We start from the raw sequence: 26,556 nt of genomic DNA on the forward strand, positions 1-26,556 counted from the left end.
CCTAAATGCGACATACTCTCCAAAATCCCCTTGTCGCTCCTTCGCTTCTGAGCCCTCTAATGCGCCCGCCGAACACTTTACATAGACATATGAGGTATGTGCTTACTCGAGAGAAATTGGGTTACACATACAAGTATACATTTTCTCCTTTTACCCCTTGTAAAAATTCAAAAATTGGGTCTACAAGAACATGCTAGTGTAAAAAATGAAGATTTTGAATTTCCTCCTTCACTTTGCTGCTTTTCCTGTGAAACACCTAAAGGGTTAAAACATTTACTGAATGTCATTTTGAATACTTTGGGGTGCAGTTTTTATAATGGGGTCATTTATGGGGTATTTCTAATATGAAGACCCTTCAAATCCACTTCAAACCTGAACTGGTCCCTGAAAAATTGTGAGTTTGAAAATTTTGTGAAAAATTGGAAAATTGCTGCTGAACTTTGAAGCCCTCTGGTGTCTTCCAAAAGTAAAAACTCATTAATTTTATGATGCAGTCATAAAGAAGACATATTGTATATGTGAATAAAACAAAATGTATGTGGAATATCCATTTTCCTTACAAGCAGAGAGCTTCGAAGTTAGAAAAATGCTAAATTTTTAATTTTTTCATCAAATTTGGGGATTTTTCACCAAGAAAGGATACAAGTTACCACAAAAATTTACCACTATGTTAAAGTAGATTATGTCCCGAAAAAACTCTCAGAATCAGAATGATAAGTAAAAGCATTCCAGAGTTATTAATGTTTAAAGTGACAGTGGTCAGATTTGCAAAAAAGGGCTTCGTCCTAGAGGTGAAAATGGGCTCCGTCCTTAAGGGGTTAAGGAGGCTATGAAGGAGTCATTTACTTCCAGCATCAGCCTCCTCCTGCCGCTGTCACTGCTCATTCTGGAGCAGTGTCTACTAGCTGGGCCTGCCAGGCCCTTATTCCCTTGGAACAAGTTGTTCCGTAGCCTCCTGCACTCACACTCCACTTTGTGAGTCATTACAGGATTGACCTCAGGGGTTCAGAAGACACTGCCTTGTGCTGTCTGTTCTGAATTCCATTCAGCCTAAATGTCCCTACCCAATAGGATTACTTCTTGCTAAGTCCCCACTTGTGCTGCTGGTTAGGACGTAAGGGAAGCGTTAATTTCTTAATGTAAATTTGTTTTCCCTTAGTCCTAACAGCAGCACACAAATTTCCCTCCCTTATGTTACATTTTTTTCCTTTTTTACTTGTTATATAACGCACTGTTGTTGGGGGAGTGTCCCCTCTTATAGGTAGAAGGTGGGGGCTAATTAGTCATTAATTGCTATTTTATTTGCTTGACTTCATTAACATTCCGTCTGTCCTACCAGTTCACAGGGGCAGATATTCCCCACTTGTGCTGCTGTTAGGACTAAGGGAAAAAAAATTTACGTTAAGAAATTAACACATATACAGCGTTATACACAGCACACTAATAAATATATATATATACAGCGATATACACAGCACACTAATATATATATATATATATATATACACACACACACAGTATTATACACAGAACACTAATTGTGTGTGTATATATATATATATATATATATATATATACACACACACAGAGTTATACACAGCACACTAATATAACTCAGCCCTGGTTGGGATACACTGGCATACACACACAAAAGGGACTACAGACTACCAGTCATATCACCTAGCAGCAGTGCTCACGCGTGTCTTGGATTGCTTCCATCAAGTCAAGGATAAACAATGGATCCAAGTGGAGTCAGCTACTGTTGGGAGTGACCCAAGAGCAATCTTGTGGTCACCTCGCCTCCCACCCTCTATTCTGTCCATGCATGACCTACCTCCTGTACTCCTATCTATCTGGGGTGCGCAAAAGACTTACCTGACGCACACCCCGGTCTACCCGCAAAATGGCCTACTGATGCCCCTCTTTGACAACCCGGCCTTCCCTCCCGCGCACTTCTGTACCACCTTCCTAACATTTCGCAAGACTAAATACACTACCTTCAATTCCCTCCTCAAGGGACCCAATCTGAAACCCCTTAGAGAGATTGTTGGGGACTCTGAGCCAACCCCTGCACAATCTTTTCAATACGCACAATTGACACACTTCTACACGGTATCAAAACTGACCTTACACCTCCATCGCCCGCTGACAGACTTTGAGAGGCTTTGCACTGCCACATCTCCTACCTACCATACTGTTAGCGTTCTGAATGCCCTGCTTCTCAAAGACATCACGAACCTACCTTTACCATTTAGAGCAGGCTGGGAAGACGAAATTGGTCATCCCATACCGGACCCAGACTGGTCTAAAGCACTCGCCAATTGCCACAAAACCTCCATCTCGTGTAAAGCGCAAGAAATCAATTATAAAGTGCTCACAAGGTGGTACAGGGTCCAACAGCGATTGGCTAGGATGTTTCCTAGCGCTTCAGATGTGTGCTGGAGGTGCCTTACTGACAGGGGCACCATGCTACATGTTTGGCTCACCTGCCCTTGCATACAACCCTTCTGGTCACGTGTCATCTCCATCATTAAGAGGGTAACTCAAGTGGATCTCCAGCACACGCCGGAGACGCTACTCCTCTCCATCCTACCCCAGTCTATGCCCAAAATGGGTTTGATTTTTTCACCGCACGTCTGGAGATAATTAAGCCACGCCCCCTCACCCCCCTCCCTGAGGATGGAGAGCGCGAGAGCGCAGCTCTGCACAATACAATTAGACAGTGCAGGGGGAGAATGAGGACGTACACAGCTCCTCCCCCCCCCCTGCTCTGTACACACAGGACCTAATTCATCACGGGGAGATTTCATGTTTTCACGGGGGAAACACAGAGCGGGGGAGGGGAGAGGGAACATGCACAGCTCCTCACCTCCATAATGACTACTATGTGTGAGGAGACACTGGGGATGAGAGGACATATTACACGGGATGGGGATGTATAGACTGCAGGGGAATGAATGTTATACTGGGGATGATTTCTGTGTGTGAGGGGGGGGCTACTGAATGACATGCTGGGAGTTGTAGTCCCTGTTATGTGTGAGTATGCCAGTGTTTCCCAACCAGGGAATGCTGGGAGTTGTAGTTTTGCAACATCAGTAGGTACCCTGGTTGGGAAACACTGGTGTATGAACTACAACTCCCAGGAGACTACAGAGATACAATAGAGGTGCGGGTGAACTACAACTCCCAGGATACTACTGAGATACAACAGAGGTGTTGATGAACTACAACTTCCAGGAGACTACTGAGATACACTATAGGTGTTGGTGAACTACAACTCCCAGGAGACTACTGAGATACAATATAAGTGTTGGTGAACTACAACTCCCAGGAGACTACAGAGACAGCATGCTGGTGTTATACCACAGACTCAAGACTCCTGAATGACACATGCTGGGAGTTGTAGTCCCTTTTTTTTACATACATTTTACATAGCAAACAAGGCGGTGATATACAGAATAGTACAACAATGAGGAGTTTAATGGGCGCAGGTGTGGACACCCATAGGGGAGTAAAGAGGAATCAAAGCGATCCTATGTAAACGGAACAGAGGGTAAACCTCATAAGTCCACATAAGGCAGAGTTGGTGGCAATAAGGGTGCGGAGTATGTGTTATAAAGTGTAAATCACCAGCAAACTGTAACTTTATAAAAACGCATACTGAAAACCTAAACAATAAGGAGAGGGGGGTGGGGGTGGGGGGGTAGGGCGGGAAAGAAAAGCCCGAATGAGGGAGAGGTGGGGGGTGGAAAGATGTGCAGGGTGACTGGTAGGAGGGAGAGAGGAAGAGAAGAGGAAAGGAGAAAAGCCCAGAAGAGAGAAGAGAATAGAAAGGAAATGAAGAGAAAAGAGAGTAGAATAGGACCTAGGCATGAAGGCGCGTAACTCACCGGGCGATCCAGGTCACAGCAGGATACCCCTCGGCTCACAGGGCAAGCATGACAGTCATTGGAGCAGTCTTGTAGGTAGGAGGAATTCACAGAAGGTACTGAAGCTCTCCCCGCACTAACCGGTGGTCGATATAAAGATGCACAATAGCAAATTAGGCACAAGGTATTATAACAATATTATACGCAACGCGTTTCTGGGCTGGGTCAGCCCTTTCTTCAGGCGTAATAAAACCAGTTACACAGGGACATAAATAGGATAGGAACGGAGCGTCATATTACCGGACATGACGTACCGCTAAGCAACACACCTGACAAATAAATACAACTACCAGTAAAATAATAACATAATATGCAAAAAAGACAAAAAATTATACAGTGGTTCTTTCTATAGTCTCATTAAGGCTCTCAGGGTATAACGAGTTAATTTTAAATATCCAGCAAGACTCTCTGTTGATTAATTCCTGGTATCTATTGTGATGTTGAGCGGAAATAGATTCGATCACACAAATAGACATGCCACTAGTGTCACTCGCATGGCAATTAGCAACATGTCGAGATACACTATGCAATTGAAACTTAGTGGATATATTATGGCGGTGTTTATTTAACCTAGCTCTTAAGGTTTGTACGGTTCGCCCCACATACTGTATTCCACAAGAACAGGTAAGAAGATATATTACATACATAGATGCATATGTGTGGAGCTGTTTTATTGTAAACTTTTCACCTGTTGATTTTAATAAAAAAAACTTTTTATTCCTGGTTTAGGGACTAGGTTACAACACAGGCATCTCGATTTTCCACAGCGGAATGTGCCAATTTTTTGGCACACTCCAGTGTTTTCATTAACCTGTTTAGTTTGGTATAGATATCTAATCCAACTAGGAGCTAGATGGTTCCTCAGCATTTTTGCTCTCTGGAATGTAATGCCAGGATTTTTTGGAAGTATTCCTTTTATAACAGGGTCTGAAAGAAGAACTGACCAATATTTATACATAATTTTTCTAATGTTGCCAGTTCCTGAGCTATAGTTAGTAATAAAATAAAATTTTCTATTTTTATTTCTATTTTCTACAGTAGATAACACTACAGGAGCAGCAGCATTTATTTCCTTATGTTTAGTGTCAACTAGCTCATTTTGTGAGACTGTGCTGATTTTTTTAAAAGCTTTCTTTAAAATTTTCTTCGGATAACCCTTTTCTAAAAAAAACGATCACGTAAAATCAATGATTGTGCCTTAAAATCTACATCAGAACTGCAATTTTTTTGAATGCGTTGATATTGTCCAAATTACTAACCCACTTCGGGTAATGGCAACTAGACTACTCCAAGAGACTATTCACGTCAACTTTTTTAAAGTGAGTTTTAGTCTGGATTTTTCTCAGGGAATTTAAAAAATTTCTAGATCTAGGAAGACCATGTTTGTATTAGAAAAATTAGGGGTAAAGGTCAAGCCCCAATCATTATCATTAAGGTGCTTAACAAAGTTCATAGCATCAACTTCACTGCTTGACCATATAATAAATAGGCCATCTATAAAACGGCGATAAATTAAAATGTGTGGACCATACCAACGCGACTGTGCGATATATAGGGACTCGAAACGCCCCATATACAAATTAGCATAACTGGGGGCGAATCGAGTACCCATCGCACAGCCCCGCCGCTGGTGGTACACCGAATCGCCGAAAGTAAAAACATTATTCTGTAAAATAAATAAAATTGATTCTAATAAAAATTCAGACTGGGGAGTGCTCATCTCATTATCAGAGTCGAGAAAAAAGCATACAGAACTCAGACCCCTGTCCTCCAAAATATTGGAGTACAGAGCACTCACATCCAGTGTTAAAAAGTTAAAATCGGCAGGAAGAGATAGGGATTGTAGTTCCGCAATTAACTGTGTGGAGTCCTTCAAATATGCTGGGAGCTCCAAGACCTATTTTTGCAAATAGGTCAACAAAATGCGACAGATGTCTAGTTATTGCACCCATGCCAGAAATAATTGGTCTCCCTGGAGGTCGTTTTTCGTCTTTATGGACCTTTGGGAGGTAGTAAAAGATGGGGGTTTGATAATTCTTTACTTGTAAAAACTTTCTTTCCTATTTATTTAAAATATTTATATTCGTGGCTTTTGATAAAAGTTTATTATAATTAATTAAAATATCTGGTTAGGGGTCAGTAGTTAAAAGACTATAATAATTTTTATCTGATAAAATATGAATAGCTTCATCAATATAATCTTGGCGATTTAAAAGTACTGTACCACCCCCCTTATCAGCTGGACAGATAATCAAGGATTTGTCTTTTTTTAGGGTATAAAGTGCTTTTCTTTCTTCTTTAGATAAGTTATCTGAATAATTTAGAATGGGGATTTCATTAATTTTCCTAAAATCCTGAGAAACTAACATATAAAAAGTCTCAATGTAGCTGCCTTTGGAAGATATTGGATAAAAACTAAATTTAGCGTAGACATCCGCATGTTTAATAGGGACATCAGGAACTGCCATGGTGGGTTCCAAAGTTACAGAAGAGGTGTCAGTAGTAGATTCCAAATTAATGGACATATTATCAATAATAGTTTCCGATAAGGTTGGTATTTGGCTTGCAATATTTGAGGAGGAAGAAGAAGGAGCAATTTCATCAATAGCCTTTTTCTTCATAAGTGCAAAAAACCTTGTAAGGGTTAATGTCCTAGTAAATTAATTGAAATCCAAAAATAATTGGAATGGATGTGGATTAATGGAGGGACAGAAAGATGAACCCTCTCCCTCCATCTGTAACCTCTTCTGTCCTGAGTGATTCTTCTTCTTCTTCTACATCTGAATTGCCGTCTTTTTTAGTCTCCCGACCTGTGCATGCCCACACTGCAACGTTATGCCCTGTATTACACAGTCCAAAGGCACGCACTATTCCCCAATTTTTCTTTCCCCTCCCATTGACACCACCTCTGCAGCCACGACAGCCCATACAAAACACTGGGAGCTTAAAAAGAAAGCTGGACGTAGAGGCTGTAGAGGTGGATCCAAAAAGAAAAGAAAGAAGGAGCAATGCAATAAACCCTTCATAAAGATTTTTAATTTATCATCTCATATGTTACAGGACAGTGAGAGATCCCTACTATCTAGGGGTTTATCTTTCTGTCCCTCCATTAATCCAGATCCATTCCAATTATTTTTGGATTTCAATTAATTTACTAGGACTTTAACCCTTACAAGGTTTTTTGCACTCATGAATAAGAAGGCTATTGATGAAATTGCTCCTCCTTCTTCCTCCTCAAATATTGCAAGCCAAATACCAACCTTATCGGAAACTATTATTGATAGTATGTCCATTAATTTGGAATCTACTACTGATACCTCTTCTGTAACTTTGGAATCCACCATGGCAGTTCCTGATGTCCCTATTAAACATGCGGATGTCTACGCTAAATCTAGTTTTTATCCAATATCTTCCAAAGGCAGCTACATTGAGACTTTTTATACTTTAGTTTCTCAGGATTTATTCAGATAACTTATCTAAAGAAGAAAGAAAAGCACTTTACCCTAAAAAAAGACAAATCCTTTTACAGTACTTTTAAATCGCCAAGATTATATTGATGAAGCTATTATATTTTATCAGATAAAAATTATTATAGTCTTTTAACTACTGACCCCTCACCAGATATTTTAATTAATTATAATAAACTTTTATCAAAAGCCACGGATATAAATATTTTAAATAAACAGGAAAGAAAGTTTTTACAAGTAAAGAATTATCAAACCCCAATCTTTTACTACCTCCCAAAGGTCCATAAAGACAAAAAACGACCTCCAGGGAGACCAATTAGCCATCTGTCGCATTTTGTTGACCTCTATTTGCAAAAATATGTCTTGGAGCTCCAAGCATATTTGAAGGGCTCCACACAATTAATTGCGGAACTACAATCCCTATCTCTTCCTGCCGATTTTAACTTTTTAACACTGGATGTGAGTGCTCTGTACTCCAATATTTTGGAGGACAGGGGTCTGAGTTCTGTATGCTTTTTTCTCGACTCTGATAATGAGATGAGCACTCCCCAGTCTGAATTTTTATTAGAATCAATTTTATTTATTTTACAGAATAATGTTTTTACTTTCGGCGATTCGGTGTACCACCAGCGGCGGGGCTGTGCGATGAGGACTCGATTCGCCCCCAGTTATGCTAATTTGTATATGGGGCATTTCGAGTCCATATATATTGCACAGACCCGTTGGTATGGTTCACACATTTTATTTTATCGCCGTTTTATAGATGACCTATTCATTATATGGTCAGGCAGTGAAGTTGATGCTATGAACTTTGTTAAGCACCTTAATGATAATGATTGGGGCTTGACCTTTACCTCTAATTTTTATTTTTTTTTAAACTTTATTTTAGCTTTAATTGTATACAACAAGGAAAGAACAAGAAAATTTACACGGTCCATCCAATATAAAGGTCGGAATTACATGTGTGGACATATAGAGCAGGGTACACATAATCCAAGGGTTACATGAACAGAAAACATAATACAAGGCATTATAGATCTTTGGTCCAATCGAACCACATGTCAATACGTTGTTTAGAGAGTCCTAGGTGTTTGGCTATGAGACCCTCAAGGATAATATTGTGGTGTATCGCCGCTTTAATGGCCGGGAGGTCCAGAATATCCGTTGATTTCCAACATTTAGCAATAGCTGTTCTAGTCACTGTGAGAACTTGAAACAAAATCGTAACATGCTTAGGAAGTAACATTTCTACATTCATGGTCAACAGGGCCACCTCCGGACCCCACGCGAAGGGGACCTTAAGCAAGTGATCAAGCAGGCCTTTCACCCTTTCCCACAACATTTGCAACTTAGGGCAGGACCACCAAACATGCAGCAGTGACCCCTCTGCGGCATTGCATCTCCAGCTCAGTGGTGAGACCAACGGAAATATTTTAGCAAGTCTAACTGGGGTGTAGTACCACCTGTACATCAGTTTGCGGGAGGCCTCAAAGTGGGTAGCGCACCTAGAGTGCTTTTTCGGTAGGGAAAATGCTACCTCCCACTGTTCGGCGGAGAATGTCATAGCTAAGTCCTGCTCCCACTTCTCCTAAAAGGGGTAACGCTCCGGGCAATCTAGTTTTAGTATCTCAGAGTTCCCAATTGTAATGCCTTTCCGAAATGTCTCCCAATCCATGAAGTGGGATTCATAGGTCGTTTTAAGGGGAACCATCGGCCATTGTAGGGAGTACATGAAATGTCTCAGTCTAAGGTATAAGAAAAGGTCCCTATTAGAGATCCCATATTTGTCAACTATCGTAGAGAAGGGCAGCAGACCATCCACATCTACAACGTCGGCAAGAAATCTAACTCCCCTAGTCACCCAGTGTCGGAAGTCTATGTCAGGAAGGAATTGACCGATTGCCTCTATGGGAACATTTTGTAGTCTGGGGGGAAGTAATTTAGTGCATATTGTAGACTTGCTCCACAACCGAACTGCTGCTGCTGCTGCTATTGTAGAGTAGGGAGAGGAAGGCGAAGAAGTAGGGTTGAAGCGAAGAGTCCATAGAAAATAGAAAAGTGAGGCAGGAAAAAGAAGGGTCGCTTCAATATCCACCCAGTGTGGCGGTCTACTTGCCACCACCATTTTTTCCACTGGTCCAACAGGACTGCCTGATAGTAGGCCCGTAAATTAGGGACTCCCATCCCCCCCTCTCCACAGATTGATATAACAAGGATGCTCCGATCACCGGCAAATTCCTAAAAAAATATAGAACTTTAGGCAGTATCATCATTTTAGCGGTAGCTATTCGTCCGGCCCATGAAATAGGAAGCAAAGTGTTCCATAACCTTCCCAATTTGCGCTTTCAGAGCGGAAACATTTACTGACACTAAGTTGTCGGGGTGGGGGGTTAATGATATGCCCAAGTAAGGGATCTTTTCTGTTGCCCAGCTAAAGGGAAACCGCAGTTTCAGCTCGGTCTCCAAGTCCCTAGGAACACTAATTGCCAGTATGTTGGATTTAGAGGCTTTCAGCTTATAATAGCTAACTTTGCTAAAGCTCTCCAAAACTTCCATCACAGCTGGTAGAGAGATTTGAGGCAGAGAGAGGCACAGGATAACGTAGTCGCAAAAAGGCCGATTCGGGGATCCGTAGGGCCTACTTTTATGCAGGTGATGTTGGACGATTCTCTGATGTGCTGCGCAAACCGTTCCATAACTAGGGTAAAAATGACCGGGGACAAGGGGCACCCTTGTCTTGTCCCATTACTAAGAAGGAATCTCCCGGATAAGGCACCGGACGAGAATACTCTCGCCGAAGGTGATGTACAGAGGGCCATAATCGCTCGACTAAACGCAGGTGGAAATCGAAATTTCTGGAGGACCGCATGCAAATACCCCCAATGCACCCGATCGAACGCCTTCTCCACATCCAAAGACAGGAGCAGAGAAGGCGTCCGATCAGAGCGGGCTTTAGAAATCAGGCTCAGAAGGGGTCTTGTGCCATCTAGGGTCTGACGCTTCAGCACAAAGCCTACCTGGTCCCTATTGACAAGAGAAGGAAGGTATGTATTAAGTCGAGACGCCAACACCATAGCGTACAACTTAATGTCTCTATTTAGTAGCGAAATGGGTCTATTGCTGCCTGGATCATCGGGAGATTTACCCTCCATGGGGATAGTAACTATTAGGGCCTCCAACATCTCCCTCGGAGGCAGACCCAAGTCATTTATACTATTAAAGACTCTAGTTAGGTATGGAGCTACCAGGGTGTCAAATCTTTTATAAAAGTCATTCAAAATGCCGTCCTGCCCTGGGGACTTGCCTTTTTTAAAGGAATGGATACAGGAGGCCACCTCCTCTTCAGAAAAAGACCTATTAAGGTCTTCTGCCTGGTCAGCAGACAGGGCGGGGAGAGATACAGAAGAAAGGAAGGAAGAAATAGCCTCAGTAGACGACTGGTGTGTCAAGGGATCCAAACGTAAATTGTACAGTTTTTCATAGTAGCTAGCGAAGCAATCAGCCATGCCCTTAGGGTCTAGATCTAGCCACTTTTTTCTTTAGTTGTTTAGCTAAGATAGAACTAGTATTATTGCCCTGCCAGTAGTAAGTCATTTTGAGTCTCCTAAGTGCTAACTCGTAGGAGTGTAAAGATAAAAGTGTGCAATTCAGCCTGCAGTACCGTAAATTCAGCAGCTGTCTCTGGTGAAAAGCAGACTTTATTACGTCTGTGCAAGTCCGCTATCTGTTGTTGTAGTTCTAATGTGCGAGACACTCTTTTCTTTCTCTCATGTGACGTCTGACTAATGAAATGGCCCCCAATGGTGGCCTTAAAGGCGCACCACAGCGTAGTGTCCGCTACAGTTCTATCATCATTAACCTGAAAAAAAGCGGGGATAACTGCAGCGGTGGCTTCTGTATATTCTGGATTATTCAAGATCATGGAATTAAGCCGAGACCGGATGATGAGTGTATTTCTCTCTAATAGTTATACTAATGGGAGAGTGGTCAGACCACTCTTGAGGCATAATTTTAGTCTGTGCTATCAAGGGGAGCAGAGCCCTAGACACTAAAGTGTAGTCTATGCGTGAGTAGGATTTGTGCGCAGTAGAGTAAAACGTAAAGTCTTTTTCAGTAGGATGTGTCACCCTCCATGCATCATATAACCCAAAGGTAGACACCATAGAGAAAAAGCCTGTGGGGCCTATTCTATAAGAAGCAGCTGTAGAATAAACCTGGGGCCACATCGTCATGTTAAAGTCTCCTAACAGTACTATGTGACCTAGTGCTACCTTCTCCACTCTACGTAGGAGTGATTTAAGAAACACACACTGGCGGTGATTAGGTGCATACAGGGCTACCAATGTATATTGTACCCCGTTGAGCATACATGTTAAGATTATATACCTCTTACCAGTATCAACATGGGGGTGTTGAACAGAAAGGGCCACAGAGTCATGTATAGCAATGGACAACCCCCCCTTTTTGTGCAGGGCATGGGAGTGAAACATGTGGGGATATCTTGCATGCTTAAGACGGCCGGCATAATCTAAATTCAGATGCGTTTCTTGCAGTGAAAGAACATTGGTATTAAAACGATTGGCCTCACGCCATACCAGAGAACGTTTAAATGGCAAATTCAATCCCTTAGCATTAAGAGAAACCAGTTTAAGTACCATAACAATATAGAAGGGAGCTCTGAATCATTGGTATCACCTTCATAGCAACAAGCACATTCACCAACTCTGGTATCATTTGCTATTGTTCCGCTCTCAAAACACTGACTATTTGTGATTCTAAACGGACAGCTAAACACTTGTTAGAGACTCCAGTAAACAGAAGCCCATGCTTGTATTGTCCACCAGAGCAATCCAACTTTATTTTAGTCTGTGAAACTGCAATACAATACAATAACAACATATCAGTACACATGGAATCATTAGCCTAGCATAAATGACAAATAACTAAGCAGAAAGGCACTTACAGGTGATGATGTCCCAAACCTCATGGGAGAGATAGATACATGCTGCCTGCACAGTGGAAGAGTGACCTCAAGATGGTGGAAGAACTTCCTGGAACAAAGGTTACTTCCTGTCTGTTTAAGCTATCTGTGTAAGTAAAAGCTGATATTAACTTCTGCCACTAGATGGCAGTGATACACTACACAACCTATCTTATAATGCAGTTAACCTAAAAAGGCAGCACAGCCATCGCATACAACAGAAGTATCCTGGACTCAAAAATATGTACCCCAGCGACCCGGACTGGACAGACCAACAAACAAAGGAAAAACACAGAGAAAAGGGGAACAAGAACAGGGGAAACACATAAACACATATGTCAATAAAGGCCATGTGGTAAGCCTCAGTGGGGGACAAGAGATATCAAAATGTCCACAGCTGGGCCTGTGGGAAAAAAACAACTGAAGAGTACCCAATCAGCGTCAAAAAAAGTCAAAATAGAACCATAAAGACTGTACCGGATCCAGTCGCAGAAACCAAAGTCCACAAGTCCATATGACAGAGGGCAAAGTGGGGGATCCCAGTAACACAGTGTCACTTATTTTTCCGTTTACGGTTGGTGACCACGCTCCATTCTTCTTCTACTGCAGGTATAGGAGAAGGTCCAGCAGACCGTGGGGATGATGCAGGAACAGGTAAGTTCCACTTACTGCAAAGGTGCTCCAGCTCATCTGGTGTGGCCACCACCTTTTTAGAGCCATTACGGGTAATAATCATCTTGACGGGGAAACCCCATTTGTAAGGAATCCCATGCTCCCGCAACAATTTGGCTCCGGCACTGAATTTCCGTCGCCTGGCCAGTGTGGCCTCCGAAAGATCCGTATATAACTGCAGGCCAGCAAATCTTTCAGGTAAAGTAGGTACATTACGCGCTGCTTGCATTAGTTGGTCTTTTATATGGTAGAAATGCATGCGTAAGATAACATCACGCGGCACTGAGCTGGAGAGGGACTTCGGCTTGGGCAGTCTATGTACCCTGTCCATGAGCAGATCCAATGTGCTGGCATGAGGGAGAAGCAAGGTAAAGAAATCAGTCAAGTAATCATTCAGTTCCTTGGTTTTCACTGACTCCGGCACCCCACTAACTCTCAAGTTATTATGACGGGAGCGGTCCTCCACATCCACAATCTTCAGCTTAAGGGCCAGCACCTTATCTTCTAAGGAGTTAGCTACATCCACCACAGCATTGTGCGAAGCCGTGAGCTCCGCCATTTTAGATTCAATATGGGAGGTACGGTTCCCTATACTAGCCAGTTCAGTTTGTATACTGGAGACTGCGGTCTGTAGGTTAGCCTGTATAGAGCACTTCAATTCCGTTAGCAGACCTCTCATGACATGTTCTATAAGGGGTACCTGGTTGATCTCCTCAGTCTCTCTCACAGGCAGACTCCCTGACGATTGCTTTGCTAGGGGCGCAGGGGAGAATAGTACCTGGTGCGACCCGGGCAGCGCTGCCGATCTGTTGGGTATGGACAGAGCCGCGGGCACTGGAGCTTGGTAGTGTGCGCCGTCTGCTTTGGACGAGGCCGGAGAAGCACTCCCCGCAGAGCAGATGCAGAGCCGCTTGTGGAAGGCACTCCAGCCTGCTGAGGCGGGGAGGCCGCCGCGCCATCTTGTGAGACCTCGGCAGCGGGGAAAAATGCCGTGAGTTTCATAGGACTCTTCTTCTTGTTGCCTCTCGTACTGGTCATGATCCGACTGGCAGGTAATTCCCCAAACGGTGGCAGCCGGTGAGGAGGTAAATAGCTAGGTACAAACGCTATGAAGCCGCTAGCAGGCCCAGAGGATAGTGGAGCACAGACACTATGCGACCGCCGCCATGCGCTGCAGCACACGCCCTACCCCTAATTTTTCTAATACAAACATGGTCTTCCTAAATCTAGACATTTTTTTTAATTCCCTGAGAAAAATCCAGACTAAAACTCACTTTAAAAAAGTTGACGTGAATAGTCTCTTTATTCTAGTTGCCATTACCCGAAGTGGGTTAATAACATACCATTTGGACAATATCAACGCATTCGAAAAAATTGCAGTTCTGATGTAGATTTTAAGGCACAATCATTGATTTTACGTGATCGTTTTTTTTAGAAAAGTGTTATCCGAAGAAAATTTTAAAGAAAGCTTTTCAAAAAATCAGCACAGTCTCACAAAATTAGCTAGTTGACACTAAACATAAGGAAAGAAATGCTGCTGCTCCTGTAGTGTTATCTACTGTAGAAAATAGAAATAAAAATAGAAAATTAAATTTTATTACTAATTATAGCTCAGGTACTGGCAACATTAGAAAAATTAGGTATAAATATTGGCCAGTTCTTCTTTCAGACCCTGTTATAAAAGGAATGCTTCCAAAAAATCCTGGCATTACATTCCGGAGAGCAAAAACGCTGAGGAACCATCTAGCTCCTAGTCGGATTAGATCTCTATACCAAACTAAACAGGTTAATGAAAACACTGGAGTGTGCCAAAAATTGGCACATTCCGCTGTGGAAAATCGAGATGCCTGTGTTGTAACCTAATCCCTAAACCAGGAATAAAAAGTTTTTTATCAAAATCAACAGGTGAAAAGTTTACAATAAAACAGCTCCACACATGTGCATCTATGTATGTAATATATCTTCTTACCTGTTCTTGTGGAATACAGTATGTGGGGCCAACCGTACAAACCTTAAGAGCTAGGTTAAATAAACACCGCCATAATATATCCACTAAGTTTCAATTGCATAGTGTATCTCGGCATGTTGCTAATTGCCATGCGAGTGACACTAGTGGCATGTCAATTTGTGTGATTGAATCTATTTCCACTCAACATCACAATAGATTCCAGGAATTAATCAACAGAGAGTCTTACTGTATATTTAAAATTAACTCGTTATACTCTGAGGGCCTTAATGAGACTATAGAAAGAACCACTGTATATTTTTTTGTCTTTTTTGCATATTATGTTATTATTTTACTGTTAGTTGTATTTATTTGTCAGGTGTGTTGCTTTGCGGTACGTCATGTCCGGTGATATGACGCTCCGTTCCTATCCTATTTATGTCCCTGTGTAACTGGTTTTATTACACCTGAAGAAAGGGCTGTCCCAGCCCAGAAACGCGTTGCGTATAATAAATATTGTTATAATACCTTGTGCCTAATTCGCTATTGTGCATCTTGATATCGACCACCGGTTAGCGCGGGGAGAGCTTCCGTACCTTCTCTGAACTCCTCCTACCTACAAGACTGCTCCTATGACTGTCATGCTTGCCCTGTGAGCCGAGGGGTATCCTGCTGTAACCTGGATCGCCGGGTGAGTTACGTGCCTTCATGCCTAGGTCCTATTCTACTCTCTTTTCTCTTCCTTTCCTTTCTATTCTCTTCTCTCTTCTGGGCTTTTTTCCTTAATTCCTCTCTTCTTCTCTTTCTCTCTCCCCCTCCTCTCCCTCCCACCAGTCACCCTGCACACCTTTCCACCTCTTCCCACCCCCCTTCGGGATGAAACCTCCCCGTGATTAATGAGGTCCTATGTGTATAGAGCAGGGGGGAGGAGCTGTGTACGTCCTCATTCCCCCCCTGCATTGTCTAATTGTATTGTGCAGAGCTGCGCTCTCGGGCTCTCCATCCTCCGGGAGGGGGGTGAGGGGGCGTGACTTAATTATCTGCAGACGTGAGGTGAAAAAATCAAACCCATGGCTCTGCCCTCGCTCCTCCCCGCTGTAGCTTCGGCACACTTGCTCCTCCCCCTTCTAGCTTCGGCAAACTTCGTAAAGGGGCGGGGTGAGGTGGTTTTTTGCGCCCCCGTTAATCCTTGCGTCCGGTCCTCCCCCAGCTCAAGCAGGGGAGACGAGGTAGGGGGTGTGAGGTGTTTTTTTGCGCCCTACGTCCTCAGCTCGGGGAGATAAGGGAGGGGGCGTGTACTTCTCCCCGTGGAGATGTATGTCCGTCCTGAGCTCAGGGAGGGGAGATGAGGGAGGGGGCGTGTACCTCCTCTCTCCCCTTGCTCTGCCCTCCCCCAGCTCTAGCTTCGGAAATCTTAGGAGAGCTGGGGGAGGAGCGGACGCAAGGCTTCACGGGGGCGCAAAAAACCACCTCACAGCGGTTCAATTTACACCTCCCGCATGTGACTGATCACGTGCTTTTGACCTCATCACAAGTTCTTTTGCCTTTTAGTATGAAGCATTTACCATTTCTCCCTACGTAGACCTGTATTAGTAATAATCCCCTCCCACCCTGATCACATGTCCTTTATAACATGTGAAACACTAATTTACAGTGTCGCCGAGTGCGTAGAGTTTCGGCCATATTGTTGTGGCCCCCACAATTCCCTACTATATAAATACTACTTCCTTAATCCCTGCTAATCCTGTGTTTCCTGTGAGGCAGATGTCGAGTGGTTTTTTTTTTTATTTTTATTCCTGATCCGCGTCCAGTAAGAGGTAATAAATCTACTGTATGAAAATAATAATACACATTATAATGGATTGTGTTCCTGAGGTGACATAGAACAGCCCAGACATACACACTACCATCCTGTCAGAGCTAATTCTTGTATTTTCTATAGAGTAATCCTGTGTCCTGTATGTTAGAGCTAAATATCATGTACATACTATTACTGTTTTTAGAGCTGTGCCTTCCTATTGTCACCATAGCATTTGTATTAATGGTTTTTGGAGGGATTTCTAAGCATATTATAGCATTATTTCCTCTGCTCTTGCAGCAGTTTAATTATTTTAGTGGAAGTTCAAGGGATATTGTAAATTTGCAAAGTTATCCAGCGGAAATGGGATACCAAGAGAATCAGTGGGGGTCTGACCACCATTGGATACCCAATGGTTCTGAGAACAGAGAAAAACTGTCACTACCTGTGTGTGTGTGTATGTATGTATGTATGTATATATATATATATATATATATGTGTATGTGTGTATATATATATATATGTGTGTGTACAATACAGTGGCATCCCTCAGCTGATAAAAATAGCTGGGAGCTACCAAGTATGGAGCAAGCTTGGGTCTTTATCCTGCTCTCTACACCTTTTTTAACGGCTCCATGATGAGAATAATTGTCATAGGTTACTAAGAGGTTAAAATCGGTTTTAGTTTAAGAATAAGATGCTTCAAATATATTAAAATCCCTTAAGAGTTGGCACATCTTTGGCTGTCTTTTTGCCCCTCAATGGACATCCACACCAGCTGTGAGCCAATATTTATTTTAGCCAGAATTATGCCAATTACTGTCCTACATAGTGATAAATCAATCAGTCTGCAGGCCGCTCCACTCCTTAGTCCAACCTAGTTTTTGTATTTTCTCATAAATCTCCCCCTTTGTGTATCAAAACTTGTGCAGAGGAACAGTGACGCAGTTGCCCATAGTAATCTGATTGCTTCTTTCATTTTTCAAAAGACCTCTGAAAAATGAAAGCTCCCCCAAAATGTATTGTCCTCATTATGGCTATTTTATTTTTTAAAGTTTTAAGAATAAGTAACACGTAATCGCACTATGGCATCATGGTGAGTGATGGCTTCACACACCATGAAGAACATTGATGTTATAGCCACCCCTCAGCCAGAGACTTTCAAATACAGCTGTGCTTTCAAATGGAGCTGTGCTCCTGCTGCAACTGCGAAGACCAAAGGTCTCGCCAGCTTAGGGCTATGTTCACACGGGCAAATACCCACACAGAAAATTTCCTTGTAAAGATTGCTCTGACAGCGGAGTGCCTGCAGAACATGCCAGCGCTAGGAGCACTCAGAAATTTGCTGTCTCATAGATAGCGCTGCATTTCTATGCAGACTGCAGAAAGAATAGACTAGTCTTTCTGCGGACTCCGAAATAGGAATTTCTGCAGCGGAAACATCTGCTGCGTAAATTGATATCAATGGGACTCTGCTGCGGAATCTGCACGGAAATTCCATCGTGTGACATAGCCTAACCCTATAATGTCAGTCAGTACTGACCTTTGCATCTACAACGAGCCTACAGTGTGATAGCCGGGTCCCGATGGCAGCGGGAGGCCAAGTCGTAGCCTCCGGGTCTGCCGGCTATGGAAGGCTAATCCTGACAGCAATACTACGCTGCAGTACAAGTGTTGTAATATTGTAGTATAAAACCAATCCCCCTAAGGAAGTGTTTTCACCATTATGCCTTCAGTCGTTGCATAACTAAAACTCCCAGCATGTCTGAGGAACCAAAGACTGAGTTTAGCAACAGCTGGAGGCACGCTAGTTTAGAAACACTGCCCTAAGAGTACAAAAAGTAAAAATAAAATGTTTTAGAAAATGGTATATAAATATGAAGTCACCCTTTCCTAATAAAACCCTGTATTATAACAAGATTGAAGCAAAAAAAACAAAAAAAAACACATGCATATTGGAAATTACCTATTTACATTCTCCCGAAAAAATAAAGGTGGAATAATTTCTGCAGCATTCGCACTGTTTGTGGATAGCACATTCCTCAGCTCTTACATGCAGTAAAAAGTGCATGGTTCCTATGTGTAACTTCACTGGACAGAAGTCAATACATTGGAATATACAGTGGAGCATATAGTGGAGCATATATTCATCATAGGTATAACTTAACTATGATAGACATAATGAGAAAAAAAAACATAAAATCACAGTCTGATTTTTAAAGAATTTATTTGCAATTGATGGTGGGAAATATGTACACTGCTAAAAAAAAATAAAAAAGGGAACACTAAGATAACAATCCTAGATATGAATGAACTACCGTATTTATCGGGGTATACCACGCACCGGCCTATAACACGCACCCTCATTTTACCAAGGATATTTAAGTAAAAAAAGTTTTTTACCCAAATATCCATGATAAAATGAGGGTGCGTGTGCGCGCGTGTATACCCCGATATACCCCCAGGAAAGGCAGAGAAGCCGTTGCTGCCCGCTTCTCTCACCCTGCCTTTCCTGGGGTCTAGAGCCCTGCTGTCGGCCCTTTTCACCCCCTGGTTATCGGCGCCGCTGCCCGTTCTGTCTCCCTGACTATCGGTGCCGGCGCCCCATTGCCGGCGCCGATAGCCAGGGGGAGAGAAGCGGCGCCGACAGCCAGGGGGAGAGAAGGGGCAGCGGCACCCATTGCCGGCGCCGCTGCCCCATTGCCTCCCCCCATCCCCGGTGGCATAACTACCTGAGTCGGGTCCGCGCTGCTCCAGGCCTCCGTCGTGCGTCCCCAGCGTCGTTGCTATGCACGGCGCGGCGCTCTGACGTCATGTGCCGCGCCGTTCAGCGCATAGCAATGACGCCGGGGACGCACGACGGAGGCCTGGAGCAGCGCGGACCCGACTCAGGTAATTATGCCACCGGGGATGGGGGGAGGCAACGGGGCAGCGGCGCCGGCAATGGGTGCCGCTGCCCCTTCTCTCCCCCTGGCCTTCAGCGCCGCTTCTCTCTCCCTGGCTATCGGCGCCGGCACCGATAGTCAGGGGGACAGAACGGGCAGCAGCGCCGATAACAGGGGGTGAAAAGGGCCGACAGCAGCGCTCTAGACCCCAGGAAAGGCAGGGGGAGAGAAGCGGGCAGCGACGGCCTCTCTCCCCCTGCCTTTCCTGGGGGTGTATCGGCGTATAACACGCACACAGACTTTAGGCTAAAAATTTTAGCCTAAAAAGTGCGTGTTATACGCCTATAAATAAGGTAATCGTAAGAAATACTTTTCGTCTTTACATAATTTGTTGTCAGCGCATACAACTATCAATGGAAATTAAAATTTATCAACCCATGGTGGTCTTGATATGGAGTCACACTCAAAGTGGAAAACCACACTACAGGCTGGTCCAACTTTGATGTAATGTCCTTAAAACAAGGAAAAATGAGGCACCGTAGTGTGCGTGTGGCCTCCACGTGCCCATATTACCTTTCTACAATGCCTCTCTACAAACCCCCCAAAGAAATGCCACCCCACACCATTACTGACCCCCCGCCAAACCGGTCATGCTGGAGGATGTTGCAGGTAGCAGAATGTTCTCCACTGCGTCTCCAGGCTCTATCACATATGCTCAGTATGAACCTGCTTTCATCTTTGAAGAGCACATGGCGCCAGTGGCGAATTTGCCGATCTCTGGCAAAGGCCTAATGTCCTGCAGTGTTGGGCTGTAAGCACAACCCCCACGTGTGGATGTCTAGCCCTCATACCACCCTCAGGAGTCTGTTTCTGACCGTTTAAGGGGACACATGCACATTTGTGGCCTGCTGGAGGTAATTTTGTAGGGCTCCTCCTGCTTCTTGCACAAAGGCGGAGGTAGCAGTCCTGCTGCTGGGTTGTTACCATCCTAAGGCCTCCTCCCACATCTCATGATGTACTGGCCTGTCTCTTGGTAGCGTCTCCATGCTCTGGACACTACGCTGACGGACACAGAAAACGTTCTTGCCACAGCTCACATTGATGTGCCATCCTGGATGTGCTGCACTACCTGAACCACTTGTGTGGATTGTAGACTGTCTCATGCTACCACTAGAGTTAAAGCATCGCCAGCATTCAAAAGTGACCAAAACATCAGCCAGGAAGCATAGGAACTGAGAAGTTGTCTGTGGTTACCACCTGCAGAACCACTCCTTTATTGGGGGGGGGGGGGGGGTCTTGCTAATTGCCTATAATTTCCACCTGTTTGTTTCATTTGCACAGCAGCATGTGAAATTGATTGTCAATCAGTGTTGCTTCCTGAGTGGACAGTGTGACTTCTCAGAAGTGTGATTGACTTGGAGTTGCAGTGTGTTTAACCTGTTAAGGACCAAGGACGTACGCGTACATCATGGAGAATTTTGTTCCCCGGGGACCGGACCGGGGTGACTGCTGATATCGATCAGCAGGCACCCCGCGCAAATGCCCAGGGGGGTCATCAGACCCCCCCCATGTCAGCGATCGGCGCAAATCGCAAGTGAATTCACACTTGCGATTTGCGCCTATTCTGGGTCATACGGGTCTATGGTGACCCGGAATATAATGGGGTTTGTAGTTATCCCTGCTATTGGTCATCAAAATAATGACCAATAGCAGATCGGGGGGGGGGGGGTTTACTTCAGTTTTCCCCATTCTGCCCACCAACAATAAGGCGGAGCAGGACGGGGAAACGACAGAAGACCGGGGCCGAAGTCCACTTACCCGTCGGCGATGGCAGTGGGAAGCTATCGGCGGTGGCAGCAGGCGGCAGAAGAGGACGGCTATGCAGCTCGCTGGATCGTACGAAAGCCGGTGAGTTGTCTAGCAACATCTGGAGGGCTACAGTCTGAGACCACTATACAGTGGTCTCTAACCTGTAGCCCTCCAGAAGTCGCAAAACTACAACTCCCAGGATGCCCAGACAGCTGTTTGGGCATGCTGGGAGTTGTAGTTTTGCAACAGCTGGAGTGCCACAGTTGTGAGATCACTTTGCAGTGATCTCTATAATGTAACACTCTAGATCTTGCAAAACTACAACTCCCAGCATGCCCACATAGCAGCTTTGCCGCAGTGCAAACTCCTAGCGGGAAACTCGCTGTAAACGCCAGTGCGAATGTACCCTAAAAACACTACACTAACACATAATAAAGAGTAAAACACTACATATACACCCCCTTACACTATCTCTTCCCCCCCCCCCCCCCCCCAATAAAAATGAAAAGCGTATTGTACGGCAGTGTTTACAAAACGGAGCCTCCAGCTGTTGCAAAACAACAACTTCCAGCATTTCCGGACAGCCACTGACTGTCCAGGCATGCCGGGAGTTTAGCAACAGCTGGAGGCACCCTGTTTGGGAATCACTGGCATAGAATACCCCTATGCAATCCCTAATTTAGTCCTCAAATGCGCATGGCGCTCTCTCACTTCAGAGCCCTGTCATATTTCAAGGAAACAGTTAAGTGCCACGTATGGGGTATCTCCGTATTCGGGAGAAATTGCACTACAAATTTTGGGGGCTTTTTCTCCTTTTACCCCTTATGAAAAGGAAAAGTTGGGGTCTACACCAGCCTGTTGGTGTAAACAAAATTTAAATTTTTACACTAACATGCTGATGTTGCCCCATACTTTATAAAAAAAGCAAAAAAGACCCCCCAAATTTGTAACGCAATTTCTCCCGAAAATGGAAATACCCCATATGTGGATGTAAAATGCTCTGCGGACGCACAGGAGAGGGCGCACTATGTACATTTGAGGCCTAAATTGGTGATTTTACAGCGATTCTGACATAAACGCAAAAAAATAAATACCCAGATGTGACCCCATTTTGGAAACTGCACCCCTCACGGAACGTAACAAGGGGTATAGTGAGCCTTAACACCCCACAGGTGTTTTAAGAATTTTCATAAAAGTTGGATGGGAAAATGAAGAACATTTTTTTTCTCACTAAAATGCTGGTGTTACCCTAAATTTTTCATTTTCACAAGGGAAAATAGACGAAATGGGGTTACAAATTTTGGGGGGCTTTTTTCCTGAGTAAGAACATAACCCAAATGTGGATGTAAAGTGCTCTGCTGGCGCACTACAATGCTCTGAAGAGAAGGAGCGCCATTGGGATTTTGGAGAGAGAATGTGTTAGAAATTGAAGGCCACTTGTGTTTACAAAGCTCCCAAAGTACCAGAACAATGTAATAAGGGGTACAGTGAGCATTTACGCCCCACAGGTGTCTGACAGATTTTTGGAACAGTTGTCCGTGAAAATGAAAAATTTTTGTTTTCATTTGCACAGTCCACTATTCCAAAGATCTGTCAAACGCCAGTGGGGTGTAAATACTCACTGCACCCCTTATTAAATTCTGAGAGGTTTAGTTTCCAAAATGGGGTCACATGTGTGGTGGGGGGGGGGGGGGTCCACTGTTCTGGCACTACGGGGCGCTCTGTAAACACACATGGCCCATTTTCCCACATGGTCCCATCCCTTTTCAAACAAATACACCCAGCAGAGCACTTGACATCCACACATGGGGTATTTCCATACTCAGAAGAGATGGGGTTACAAATTTTGGGGGACATTTTCTACTATTACCCCTTGTAAAAATGTAAAATTTTTTGGGGAAAAGCAGCATTTTACAAAAAAATGGTAAACACCTGTAGGGTGTTAAAGGAGTAGTCCAGTGGTGATTCAGTGGTTTACAACTTATCCCCTATCTTAAGGATAGGGGATAAGTTGCAGATCGCGGGGGGTCCGACCCCTGGGGCCCCCCGCGATCTCCTGTATGGAGCCCCGACAGCCCGCGGGAAGGGGGCGTGTCGACCTCCGCACGAAGCGGCGGCCGACACGCCCCCTCAATGCAACTCTATGGCAGAGCCGAAGCGCTGCCTTCGGCAATCTCCGGCTCTGCCATAGAGATGTATTGAGGGGGCGTGTCGGCCTCCGCCTCGTGCGGGGGTCGACACCCGCTATCTCAGCGGAGAGCCGGGGCCCCGTACAGAGAGATCGCAGGGGGCCCCAGAGGTCGGACCCCCGCGATCTCAAACTTATCCCCTATCCTTAGGATAGGGGATAAGTTTTTCACCACTGGACTACCCCTTTAAGGCTAATTGGACCCCTTGTTAAGTTCCTTGAGGGGTATAGTTTCCAAAATAGTATGCCATGTGGGTGTTTTTATTTTTATTTTTTGCTGTCCTGGCAGCATAGGGGCTTCCTAAATGTGACATGCCCCCAAAACCCATTTCAGAAAAACTTGCTCTCCAAAATCTTTGTCGCTCCTTCCCTTCTGAACCCTCTACTGCACCCACCGGACTTTTGACATACACATGAGGTATTTCCTTACTCGAGAGACATTGGGTTACACATTGTAGGAAGATTTCTCTCCTTTTACCCCTTGTAAAAATTCAAAAACTGGGTTTACAAGAACATGCGAGTGTAAAAAATGAAGATTTTGAATTTTCTCCTTCACTTTGCTGCTTTTCCTGTGAAACACCTAAAGGGTTAACACACTTACTAAATGTCATTTTGAATACTTTTTAGGGGTGCAGTTTTTATAATGGGGTCATTTATTGGGTATTTCTAATATGAAGGCCCTTCAAATCCACTTCAAAACTGAACTGGTCCCTGAAAAATTCAGATTTTTTAAAATTTTGTGACAAATTGGAAAATTGCTGCTGTACTTTGAAGCCCTCTGATGTCTTCCAAAAGTAAAAAACAGATCAAGTAGACATATTTTATGTGAATCAGTAAATAATTTATTTGGAATGTCTATTTTCCTTACAAGCATAGAGCTTCAAAGTTAGGAAAATGCAAAATTTTCTATTTTTTTTTTCATCAAATTTTGGAATTTTTCACCAAGAAATGATGCAAATGTCGATGAAATTTTACCACTAACATAGAGTAGAATATGTCGCGAAAAAACTACCTCAGAATCAAAGGTAAAAGCATCCCAGAGTTATTAATGCTTAAAGTGACAATGGTCAGATGTGCAAAAAACGCTCTTGTCCTTAAGGCCAAAATGGGCCTGGTCCTTAACCCCTTAAAGGGGTACTCCGCCCCTAGACATCTTATCCCCTATCCAAAGGATAGGGGATAAGATGTCAGATTGCCGGGGACCCCGGGGATCGCCGCTGCAGCACCCCGCTATCATTACTGCGCAGAGCGAGATCGCTCTGCACGTAATGATGGGCAATACAGGGGCCGGAGCATCGTTAAGTCACGGCTCCGCCCCTCGTGACGTCGCGGCCCGCCCCCCTCAATACAAGTCTATGGGAAGGGGGGGGGGGGTGGTCGTCACGCCCCCTGCCATAGACTTGCATTAAAGGGACGGGCCGTGATGTCATGAGGGGCGGAGCCATGACGTCACGCTTCTCCGGCCCCTGTATCGCCCGTCATTATGCACAGAGCGAACTCGCTCTGCGCAGTAATGATGACTGGGTGCCGCAGCAGCGAGACCGCGGTGATCTAACATCTTATCCCCTATCCTTTGTAAAGGAGATAAGATGCCAGGAGCGGAGTACCCCTTTAACCCCTTAAGGACTCAGGTTTTTTCCGTTTTTGCACTTTCGTTTTTTCCTCTTACCTTTTAAAAATCATAACCCTTTCAATGTTCAACCTAAAAATCCATATTATGGCTTATTTTTTGCGTCACCAATTCTACTTGGCAGTGACATCAGTCATTTTACCCAAAAATTCATGACGAAACGGAAAAAAAAATCATTGTGCGACAAAATCGAAGAAAAAACGCCATTTTGTAACTATTGGGGGCATCCGTTTCTACGAAGTGCATATTTCGGTAAAAATTAAACCTTATCATTATTCTGTAGGTCTATACTGTTAAAATGATACCCTACTTATATAGGTTTGATTTTGTCGTACTTCTGGAAAAAATCATAACTACATGCAGGAAAATTAATACGTTTAAAAATGTCCTCTTCTGACCCCTATAACTTTTATTTTTCCACGTACAGGGCGGTATGAGGGCTCATTTTTTGCGCCGTGATCTGAAGTTTTTATCGGTTTGATTTTTGTTTTGATCGGACTTTTTGATCACTTTTTATTCATTTTTTTTTTAATGGTATAAAAAGTGACCAAAATACGCATTTTTGGACTTTGGAATTTTTTTTGCGCGTACGCCATTGACCGTGCGGTTTAATTAATTATATATTTTGATAGTTCGGACATTTATGCACTTGGCGATACCACATATGTTTATTTTTATTTACACTGTTTTATTTTTTTTATGGGAAAAGGGGGGTGATTCAAACTTTTATTAGGGAAGTGGTTAAATGACCTTTATTAACACTTTTTTTTTTTTTTTACTTTTTTTTTTTTTGCAGTATTATAGGTCCCATAGGGACCTATGACACTGCACACACTGCTCTCTCATCCTGATCACGGCATGTATTAACACGCCTGTGATCAGTGTTATCGGCGCTTGACTGCTCCTGCCTGGATCTCACGCACGGAGCAGTCATTCGTCGATCGGACACTGAGGAGGCAGGTAAGGGCCCTCCCGGTGTCCTGCAAGCTGTTCGGGATGCCGCGATTTCACCCCGGCGGTCCCGAACAGCCCAACTGACTAGCTGGGATACTTTCGCTTTAGAAGCGGCAGTCAGCTTTGACCGCCGCTTCTAAAAGGTTAATTCCACACATTGCCGCGATCGGCGATGTGTGGTATTAGCCATGGGTCCCGGCCGTTAATGAGCGCCGGGACCTACTCGATGTGATGCGGGGTTGCAGCGCGACCCCGCTTCATATCGTGGGAGCCGGCGCAGGGCGTAAATATACGTCCT

At 44.1% G+C, this 26,556-nt stretch overlaps 1 protein-coding gene across 4 annotated transcripts in view; it reads left to right on the forward strand.

Annotated features, from left to right (window-relative positions):
• Positions 1 to 15,560: 15,560 nt before the first annotated feature.
• Positions 15,561 to 26,556, forward strand: part of LOC130282599 (gastrula zinc finger protein XlCGF26.1-like) — a 211,730-nt gene continuing 200,734 nt past the window's right edge. For 2 of the 4 annotated variants that reach the window (XM_056530989.1, XM_056530986.1), the window contains exon 1: positions 16,119 to 16,811. The gene's annotated coding sequence lies outside the window, so the exon portion shown is untranslated. Of the gene's footprint in view, positions 15,686 to 16,117; positions 16,812 to 26,556 lie in introns of those variants that run through there. The other 2 variants (XM_056530988.1, XM_056530991.1) reach the window with 2 other exon arrangements.

This window comes from Hyla sarda, chromosome 7 (genome assembly GCF_029499605.1).
Source record: "Hyla sarda isolate aHylSar1 chromosome 7, aHylSar1.hap1, whole genome shotgun sequence".
NCBI lineage: Eukaryota > Metazoa > Chordata > Amphibia > Anura > Hylidae > Hyla > Hyla sarda.